At 43.8% G+C, this 10,183-nt stretch overlaps 1 long non-coding RNA gene across 1 annotated transcript; it reads right to left on the bottom strand.

Moving 5' to 3' along the window:
- Nucleotides 1-1,263: 1,263 nt before the first annotated feature.
- LOC137323089 (uncharacterized) lies at nt 1,264-9,922 on the bottom strand. The gene is made up of 2 exons (XR_010963303.1): nt 9,798-9,922; nt 1,264-4,710 (listed from the first exon to the last, which is right to left on the bottom strand). It is a non-coding gene; the product is annotated as an uncharacterized lncRNA (long non-coding RNA).
- Nucleotides 9,923-10,183: the final 261 nt, after the last annotated feature.

Below are 10,183 nucleotides of genomic sequence, written 5' to 3'. Positions count from 1 at the left end.
GCGTCAGCAGGGTCGTGGCTGGAGGGAGGGAACTCTCTGGCAGCGAGTTTCGTCAGCCAAGCCTGGAATTCACCAGTGACCAACATGTCAGTGAAAGTGGGGCCCTCTTGAGGTCCAGATCTGCATCTTGGCCTGAACTCCAGAAGAATTTTACCAGCCTTCTCACTTGAACATTTTTTCACAAGGCCTTTTGATTTTATTTTTTGGGTAGGACTGCCATAGTCGAATGAGCAGCTGTCCTCTGCTGCTTCACTTGCAACGCCCCCCCTGCCATTCTCCTGTGCAACCAGGATGTTCCTCACAGTAGTACAGGTGCCCAAGAGCAAGATGTTAATTAGGGACCCTCACTCTGACCGTGGATAATCCAATATGATCAGCAGTGGATGTTCCCGGAATCAAAGACCAATGGATTTTTGGTCCTATGCTTTTAAAGAATCCAAAGAAAAAGTTTAAAGCTTTCAGCCTTGTTTCTCCGAATGGGTCCGCCAAGCATACCTCAGCAGTTCTGTAATGCTGGATCTGTGCCACTTTTCCAATTTTCCAATGTTACATACAGCAGCCACAGGAAACATAATATCATGCATCTCATTTTCCTTCATTTCCATTTGATCGCATTGTTTCCTCCTCTTGCCTGTATAAAGCAGAAATCCAGGATTGCTAAGCACTAGGGAGAAGATGGATGAGAGTTTAAAGAGCATCAAAGTTCAAAGCATCAGTTTTAAGCTTATTTCTGAGTTATTATTGGATAGGGTTTGTGTTGTTCATCTTCACAGGCACTGATGACTTTGACATTTGCTTTTGTGCCATTTGTTGTGTAGCTGCCTTTCTCCCCCACCCCCCACCCACCATTTCATTTAGGGGCAATAGTGTTCCCATTAGGAATTTTCCTGTATCTTTGCATTTTGGATGAAGAAGAGGGGCAACAGATGGATGTCAAAATGATCACCAGAAGTTCACAGATCGATCCATTGGAAGCTTCACACCACGATATACAGACAGAGGCACAAGTACCTTCATCTGTCAGAGAAACAGTGCTGGCAGAAGTTTTGCTTCAGAAAGGAAATTGTCACAGAATTATACGACATGTTCCAAGTGGAACTAAAGCCTATATCCACCACACGTGCTTTACTGCCAGTGGTTGTTAATGTCAAAACTGCCTTTGACCTTTCTGTTTGCATGGTCATTGCAGGCTGCCACTCGGGGCATCAGTAATATTTGCTAATCAGTTGCACAGATGCATAAAGCAAGTCTCAGATCCATTGATTACACAAGAAAGCAGTTTTATTCCCTTTGCCATGGGCAATCAGAGGCAGCATGAGAGGGCAATGTAATTTTACAGACGGGCAGGATTCGCGAAGGTCCAAGTATTCACAGATTGCACTCACAGGGCAGAACTTCCAACTTCGATGGGCGTGTAAAACGAGCGATATCGGATCCCTCGCCCGTTAACGACCGCTCGATTTTTGTTTCCATTGACTTCAATCGGGCAGGGTGTATAACCGATGGACGATCCGACCCGATGTTGCCTGTTTAACGTCCCTGCCAAAGTTGAAAGTTCTGGTGTTGCAGCCTTACACGTTCCTTTACCCAGTCGCTTTGTTTCTGACCAGCAGCACTACATTATAAAAATGAATTCTCATTTCCCCGGGAGCTTTCACAATGCCTTAATTTTAAGATGTTCCACGGTACCATCACTCTTTAACCCAGAAAGACAGATCTCTGGGAGATTAGGCTATTCTCTGGACCCAAGACTCATTGCTTCCGTACAGTATCCCACAACATGAGCTGAATGCTGATATAATGAAGTTGATTGGACCTCCAAAGTCATAACTGAGTGCACCATTCATATTTTAAAAGCACACTTCAAAAGGCTGGAACAATCTGGGGCATACTGCAATATAGTCCAGCTAGGGTTTCAAGGATCGTAATTGTCTGTTGCCGCTATATAACTTTGCCTTACAAAGAGGCCTTATTATGGAGATCCTGGGGGGGAAAGACATCCACGGGTAGCAAAGGGGTCAGCAAAAGGAGCTTGAAAAGGATGCAGGGGACAATTCATTGCAAACTGCAAGAAAAATTTCTGCCATTCTCATAGAGGAGGGCCTTCACATGCCTTTCATATCTGGCCAATGATTTCCTTCCAGATGAGAAAGAAATTCAACATCTTGAAGATGTTTGCTGAGGTAAGTGAGCGCCGTTCTTATCTCTTAACAGTGCTCCACAATTTTTTTTATTCATTCATGGGATGTGGGTGTCGCTGGCAAGGCCAGCATTTATTGCCCATCCCTAATTGCCCTTGAGAAGGTGGTGGTGAGCTGTCTTCTTGAACCGCTGCAGTCCGTGTGGTGAAGGTCCTCCCACAGTGCTGTTAGGTAGGGAGTTCCAGAATTTTGACCCAGCGACGATGAAGGAACGGCGATATATTTCCAAGTCGGGATGGTGTGTGACTTGGAGGGGAACGTGAGGGGGTGTTGTTCCTATGCACCTTCAGCCTTTGTCCTTTTAGATGGCAGAGGTTGCGGGGTTGGGAGGTGCTGTCGAAGAAGCCTTGGCGAGTTGCTGCAGTGCATCTTGTGGATGGTACATACTGCAGCCACAGTGCACCGGTGGTGGAGGGAGTGAATGTTTAAGGTGGTGGATAGGATGTCAATCAAGTGGGGCTGCTTTCCCTTGGATGGTGTTGAGCTTCTTGAGTGTTGTGGGAGCTGCACTCATCCTGACTTGTGCCTTGTAGATGGTGGAAAGGCTTTGAAGAGCCAGGAGGTGAGTAACTCGCCGCAGAATGCCCAGCCTCTGACCTGCTCTTGTAGCCACAGTATTTATGTGGCTGGTCCAGTTAAGTTTCTGGTCAATGGTGACCCCCCAGGATGTTGATGGTGGGGGATTCGGCGATAGTAATGCTAATGAATGTCAAGAGGAGGTGGTTAGACTCTCTCTTGTTGGAGATGGTCATTGCCTGGCACTTGTCTGGCACGAATGTTATTTGCCACTTATCAGCCCAAGCCTGAATGTTGTCCAGGTCTTGCTGCATGCGGGCACATTATCTTTATTATCTGAGGGGTTGCGAATGGAACTGAACACTGTGCAATCATCAGCGGAAATCCCCATTTCTGACCTTATGATGGAGGGAAGTTCATTGATGAAGCAGCTGAAGATGGTTGGGCCTAGGACACTGCCCTGAGGCACTCCTACAGCGATGTCCAGGGGCTGAGATGATTGGCCTCCAACAACCACTGCCATCTTCCTTTGTGCTTGGTATAACTCCAGCCACTGGAGAGTTTTCCTCCTGTTTCCCATTGACTTCAATTTTACCAGGGTTCCTTGATGCCACACTCGGTCAAATGCTGCCTTGATGTCAAGGACAATCACCCTCACCTCACTTCTGGAATTCAACTCTTTTGTCCATGTTTGGACCAAGTCATGCTTATAATGCACACAGAGAGCCCAAAATTCCAGAAGTCCCGCTCTGCCAGCAGAAGTTTAGCAGAATGGAACTCCTTGCCTCCCAGACGTTAGGATATAGACCCCATTCCAAATCCCAGAGTAGGATCATCTTAAGAACAGGTTGGGCTAATTGCAACTGCAGGAGCTCATCAGTAGCAGCTGTCACAGTTGAGGTCCGGAAAATTAGAAAAGTAGCATGCTTCTCTAAGGGCGGAAAATAGGCCCAGGAAGAGCCTAATGAAAATGGGTATTTTTTTTCTCCTTGGTTGTCAATGGAGTCAGCAGTGCTTCCGGTCAAAGTAATTGATCGCCTCTAAGATTAATTATCTTTGCCTGCTCAGGATTTGAGATCTTAGTTGATGCGGGGCTCATGCCAGCTCTTAGTAGGAGAGAGCTCTTCACTTTCTCAGCATGGCTGGAATCCTAAATGTGCAAAGCTTCATGACTGGAACCCATGTGGCCATACAGGCTCCTTTCAACATGAACCATGAAGGATTCCATTCTATCAGCATAGGAATTGCATCATTCATGTAGAAGCCAACTACCCTGGAAGATGCCATGGTACGTTTATTGTACGACAGCCTGCAGACCCATTCTGGTAGAAGGGCCTGCATGTGATGCCATCCCTCCAGTGTTGAGCACTGGCTCAACATGGTCACTGATCTGCAGGAATCAGACCTAATGGTTCCCATGAGATCAGTGAAGCCTGTGAGATGCTTGTTTGCCACTCACGTCCAACATATTGGAGGCTGGAAGAAATGGTCCTCTCCAATCTGGCACCCCAGAGTTCGGTAGCAGCAGATCCAGGAAAGATGCACAGATTGTCTTAGGGCCATTGTCCTTAGGTGTCTACTGCAGATATCTTTTGAGCTGACATGCATTCCATGGTGGACTCCAAAGTTCTGAATCTTTGCTCCAATGTCATGCACGTGTTACTAGTAGTCTCCTCCACCAATGCTGCTGCCTGTCTGCAGGCATCGTTATTCTAAAAACAGAACCCGTGTCATCCAGAACTCCAGGCTCTTCAGCTGAGAGACTATACAACCTGAACCTTCGGCCAGCAATATCTTTCTCCTCATTTTCCACGATCAGCTTCTCCTGCTCACTTTAGCTGTGTGCCACTCATGCACTTTCTTCTGGCTCATTGTCTAATTCCCTCATGATGGATGCCTGAGGTGACGTTTGGGAGGGACAGAGTGAGTTAGTATAATGTACAGTGCTGCAAGGCCGGATGGATTGCAAGTGTGTATTCTTCGTCAGGCACATCTAGGACACAAAAAAAGAGAGGATAAAATGTTTCCCTAATTAGCAGAGGTAACTTACAATACAGGAGTAAAATGAGAGTTTTATGATATAATTTGCTGACAGTTAGGGGTAGAAATTGACATGCACGTGCATGATTTCTTGGTGCAAAATCAGGGTTAGATGGACCAATTTTGGGTGCTTGTATCCTGCACCCAAAACAGCTAAAACCTTTGCCTGAAAGTTCATTTAAGAGAGATAAGTTTTCCAGCTGGATGGAAAATAAAATATTAAAATTTGACCTGGTTACATCACTGGTGGTTGCAGATCGCAATCTGATTTATTTTTCAGAATATTCTTCACAAGCAACCCAATGAGATAACTTGCTGGAAGCTAAGGAGAAGAGGTGCACTGAAACAAATTAGATACAGCCCAAGTATTAACAAGGTCATGTCTGAAACAATAATGGTGAAGGCAACTCATTGTCATTGTGGTTTTATTAGAATCTGTTAGCATGTTGTCCTTTGTTCAGCATTTCACTTTTTTTTGTAATCTCATTTTATTGTACTGTGCTGGCTGCTTTGTCCAATTGTGCAAGTTCGGAGTGGGGAGTCATACCTATAAATCATTCTACAATGAGGGGAGTGACAGAGCACACACATCCTTACATGCATTAAGTAATTGATAAGTGGCAAGTAATATTGGCACCAGACAAGTGCCAGGCATTAACCATCTCCAACAAGAGAGAGGCTAACCACCTCCCCTTGACATTCAACGGCATTACCATCGCGGAATTTTTTTTTTATTCGTTCATGGGATGTGGGCGTCGCTGGCGAGGCCAGCATTTATTGCCCATCCCTAATTGCCCTTGAGAAGGTGGTGGTAAGCCGCCGCCTTGAACCGCCGCTGTCCGTGTGGTGAAGGTTCTCCCTCAGTGCTGTTAGGAAGGCAGTTCCAGGATTTTGACCCAGCAACGATGAAGGAATGGCAATATATTTCCAAGTCGGGATGGTGTGTGACTTGGAGGGGAACGTGCAGGTGGTGTTGTTCCCATGTGCCTGCTGCTTTTGTCCTTCTAGGTGGTAGAGGTCGCGGGTTTGGGAGGTGCTGTTGAAGAAGCCTTGGCGAGTTGCTGCAGTGCATCCTGTGGATGGTACACACTGCAGCCACGGTGCGCCAGTGGTGGAGGGAGTGAATGTTTAAGGTGGTGGACGGGGTACCAATCAAGCAGGCTGCTTTGTCCTGGATGGTGTCGAGCTTCTTGAGTGCTGTTGGAGCTGCACTCATCCAGGCAAGTGGAGAGTATTCCATCACACTCCTGACTTATGCCTTGTAGATGGTGGAAAGGCTGAGGGGAGTCAGGAGGTGAGTCACTCGCCACAGAATACCCAGCTTCTGACCTGCTCTTGTAGCCACAGTATTTATATGGCTGGTCCAGTTAAGTTTCTGGAATCCCCCACCATCAACATCCTGAGGATCACCATTGACCAGAAACTAAAGGCCCCTTTACTGTCTGTTTATAGCTTTTCATGTAGAGATAGCCCCCTCACATTTCTACACCAGACATTCTTAATGGTCCTTACATCTCCAATTCCTTATACCATTTACATAGAAGCATAGAAAATAGGAGCAGGAGTAGGCCATTTGGCCCTTCGAGCCTGCTCCACCATTCAATATGATCATGGCTGATACTCTATCTCAATACCATATTCTCGCACTCTGTGCCTAGAAATCTATCTATCTCCTTCTTAAATATATTCAATGACTTGGCCTCCACAGCCTTCTGTGGTAGAGAATTCCACAGGTTCACCACCTTCTGAGTGAAGAAATTTCGCCTCATCTCAGTCTTAAATGTCCTACCCTGTATCCTGAGACTGTGACCACTTGTTCTAGACCCCCCAGCCAGGGGAAACATCCTCCCTGCATCCAGTCTGTCTAGCCCTGTCAGAACTTTTTACATTTCAATGAGATCTCCTCTTATTCTTCTAAACTCTAGTGAATACAGGCCTAGTTGACCCAATCTCTCCTCATAAGACAGTTCTGCCATCCCAGGAATCAATCTGGTGAACCTTCGCTGCACTCCCTCGATGGCAAGCATATCCTTTCTTAGGTAAGGAGACCAAAACTGCACACAATCTCACCATGTCCCTGTATAACTGCAGTAAGACATCCTTGCTCCTTTACTCAAATCCTCTTGCAATGAAGGCCAACATAACATTTGCCTTCCGAACTGTTTGCTGCACCTGCATGTTTGCTTTCAGTGACAGTTCAAAGACACCCAGGTCTCTTTGTACATCAACATTTCCCAATCTATCACCATTTAAATAATACTCTGCCTTTCTGTTTTTCCATCCGAAGTGGATAACTTCACATTTATCCACGTTATACTGCATCTGGCTTCCATTTGCCCACTCACTCAACTTGTCTAAATCGCTTTGAAGCCTCTTTGCATCCTCCTCACAACTCTATTTTTCCCCTTAATCAATCTCTTGGTCCTTTTTTGCTGAATTCTAAACTGCTCCCAATCCTCAGGTTTGCTACTTTTTCTGGCAACTTTATATGTCTCCTCTTTGGATCTAATACGATCCTTAATTTCTTTTTGTGTTTTTGCGCCAGAAAGGAATGTGTAAGTGTTGCAATTAATGCATTTGTTCCTTAAACGTTAGCCATTGCCTATGAACCACCATGCTTTTTAATGAAGCTCCCCAATCTATCATAGCCAACTCACTCCTCATGCCTTCGTAAATTCCTTTGTTTAGATTTAGGACCCTAGTTTCGGATTGATCGACTTCACTTTCCATCTTAATGAAGAATTCTATCATGTTATGGTCACTCTGCCTTAAAGGACCCCGCACAACAAGATTATTAATTAACCCCTTCTCATTGCACAGTACCCAATCTAGGATAACCTGTTCCCTAGTTGGCTCCTCAATGTACTGGTCTAAAAAAAATCTTGTACACACTCCAGGAATTCATCCTCCACAGTATTATTGCTAATTTGGTTTGGCCAGTCTATATGTAGATTAAAGACACCCATGATTACTGTAGTACCCTTGTTACATGCAACTCTAATTTCCTGTTTGATGCCATCCCCTACATTACCACTACTGTTTGGCCGCCTATAGACAACTCCCACCAGTGTTTTCTGCCCTTTGGCGCTTCTTAACTCCATCCAGACTGATTGTACATACCTTGATTTTCTGTGCCAATATCCTTTCTCACTATTGCTGTGATTTCATCCTTTACCAGCAATGCCACCCCACCTCCTTTTCCTTTTTACCTGTCCTTCCTTAATATCGAATACCCTTGGATATTCAGCCCACAGCCTTGGTTCCCCTGCAGCCATGTCTCCGTAATCGCAATTATATTATATCCGTTTACATCTATTTGCACTCTTAATTCATTTACCTTATCACGAATGCTTCGTGCATTCAGATACAGTGCCTTTAGATTTGTCTTTTTAACGTTTTGAGACATCTTAACATTTTTTTCTTCTATGGCCCTATTTGTCTTATTGCCATTTGACCATATGCTGGGTGCAATACTAGTTGGTGTTTTACAAATCCCAATTCTTTTGAACAGATTGCCAGATAGGAATGAGAGGCCCATGCTTTTTTTACACCTATCATTGTTTTCCTGATCCAAAGCTTTTGATGTATGTCTTTGTTGGCTTTTCTTACATTACACTCTGCTGTGTTAAAAAGCTTGTGCTTCCAAAAGCCTATGTGTTTTGAAAGCCTGACAACGGTTTAAGCTCAATATTATCCATGTAGCTTATTTATTTAATAATCTAGATATCGAGCAATATCTTCGATCCTGAAACTCATACTTCTCCAATACCATCAGTGTCAATGAGGGAGAAACAGGATTTGCAAGAACACATATTACTGTGTTTGCAGGTTTTCAAATGTCTTTGTTTAAAAGGGGTACAGTTAACCCTTTCCTTCAAATATCTTTTGTTAAAGGAGTTTTGAACCCTACATATTTGTTACTCTTTAGTGCCACTATTTCCTTCATTACTGTTAATTTGCTTAAGTTAATTATGGTGAGTCCCGTCCTGATTCAAAATTAGCTTCCTTGGGTGTCCGCATGCTATCCTCTTCCTCTACTGTAAATACTGAGGCAAAGTAATTATTTAACATATCTGTCATTTCCCTATTTTCATTTACAATATCACCATTATCAGTTTTCAAGTGGCTCTTAACCATCCTCTTTTTCCTAATAAACAAATAATTTTTGCGTTGATTTTAATATCCCTTGCAAGTTTCTTTTCATAATCCCTTTTTGTAGCTGTTACTATCTGTTTTGTTAGCCTTTGCTGTTCTTTGTATTTTTCCCAGTTGCCAGGATCTGTGCTATATTTTTGCATTTTTGTATGCTTTTTCTTTTAGTTTTATGTTGTCCCTTACCTCTTTTGTCATCCATGCCTGTTTTTTTTTGGCAAGTACAGCTCTTGCCCATTAGGGGTATAAACTGGTTCTGTATCACGTTGAATTCTTTTTTGAACACCTCCGACTAATCTTCTGTCGTTTTACCCATTAACAGATTTGCCCAGTTTATTGTGGACGGCCTCGGTCTCATCCCATTGAAGTCGGCCTTACCTAAATTTAGAACCTTAGTAGCTGTTACAGGTTTCTCCCTTTCAAAGACAATGTTGATCTCGATCACATTATGATCGCTATTTGATAAATGTTCACATACCGTTAGGCTGTTAGCTAAATCTGGCTTATTACTCATTATTAAATCTAATATGGCCTGTCCCCTTGTTGATTCTAGGACGTACTGCTGCAAAAAAAACTATCCTGAACACGCTCAAGAAATTCATCACCTTTCTGACATGAGGTTGTCTGCTTATCCCAATCTATATGAAAGTTAAAATCCCCCAATAAAGCCATTCTGCCTTTGCTACATGCTTGTCTAACCTCTGCATTGATACATTCTGCCACTTCACATCTGCTACCAGGGGGCCGAGACACAACTCCTATGACAGTCTTAAATCCTTTTCTATTTCTTAATTCTACCCATAAAGCCTCCACTGACTGCTTACCTCTCGTTATATCCTCTCTTATCATTGCAGAAATTTCATCCTTAATCACTAAGGCTAGAAGTACCTGCTAGATGACATAGACATGGAAAGAGCAATATAGGTCATGATTGCGAGCAGGTTATCCATTGTTCTCTTGGATACAGTTGGATTAGAAATGAAGGAGGCAGGAAGAAAAACTCCTAACATCTGTCAAGATGGCTTGACTGCTATAAAATAAATCAATAATCATAGCTTACATTAAGAACAATAAAACAAAAGCAAATTACTGTGGATGAAATGAAAGCAGAAGATGCTGGAAAACACTTAGCAGGTCAGGCAGCATCGGTGGGGAGAGAAATAGTGTTAACATGTTCTGATGAAAGGGCCTCGACCTTGGGCGGGAGAGTGGTGGGGGGATGTAAGGTTTCAATTTCAAAAATCTGAAACCCCACCCAACCCTCCTCAAACACG

Source organism: Heptranchias perlo, chromosome 6, assembly GCF_035084215.1.
Source record: "Heptranchias perlo isolate sHepPer1 chromosome 6, sHepPer1.hap1, whole genome shotgun sequence".
Taxonomy (NCBI): Eukaryota; Metazoa; Chordata; class Chondrichthyes; order Hexanchiformes; family Hexanchidae; genus Heptranchias; species Heptranchias perlo.
This window is presented reverse-complemented; position numbering and strand designations above follow the sequence as displayed.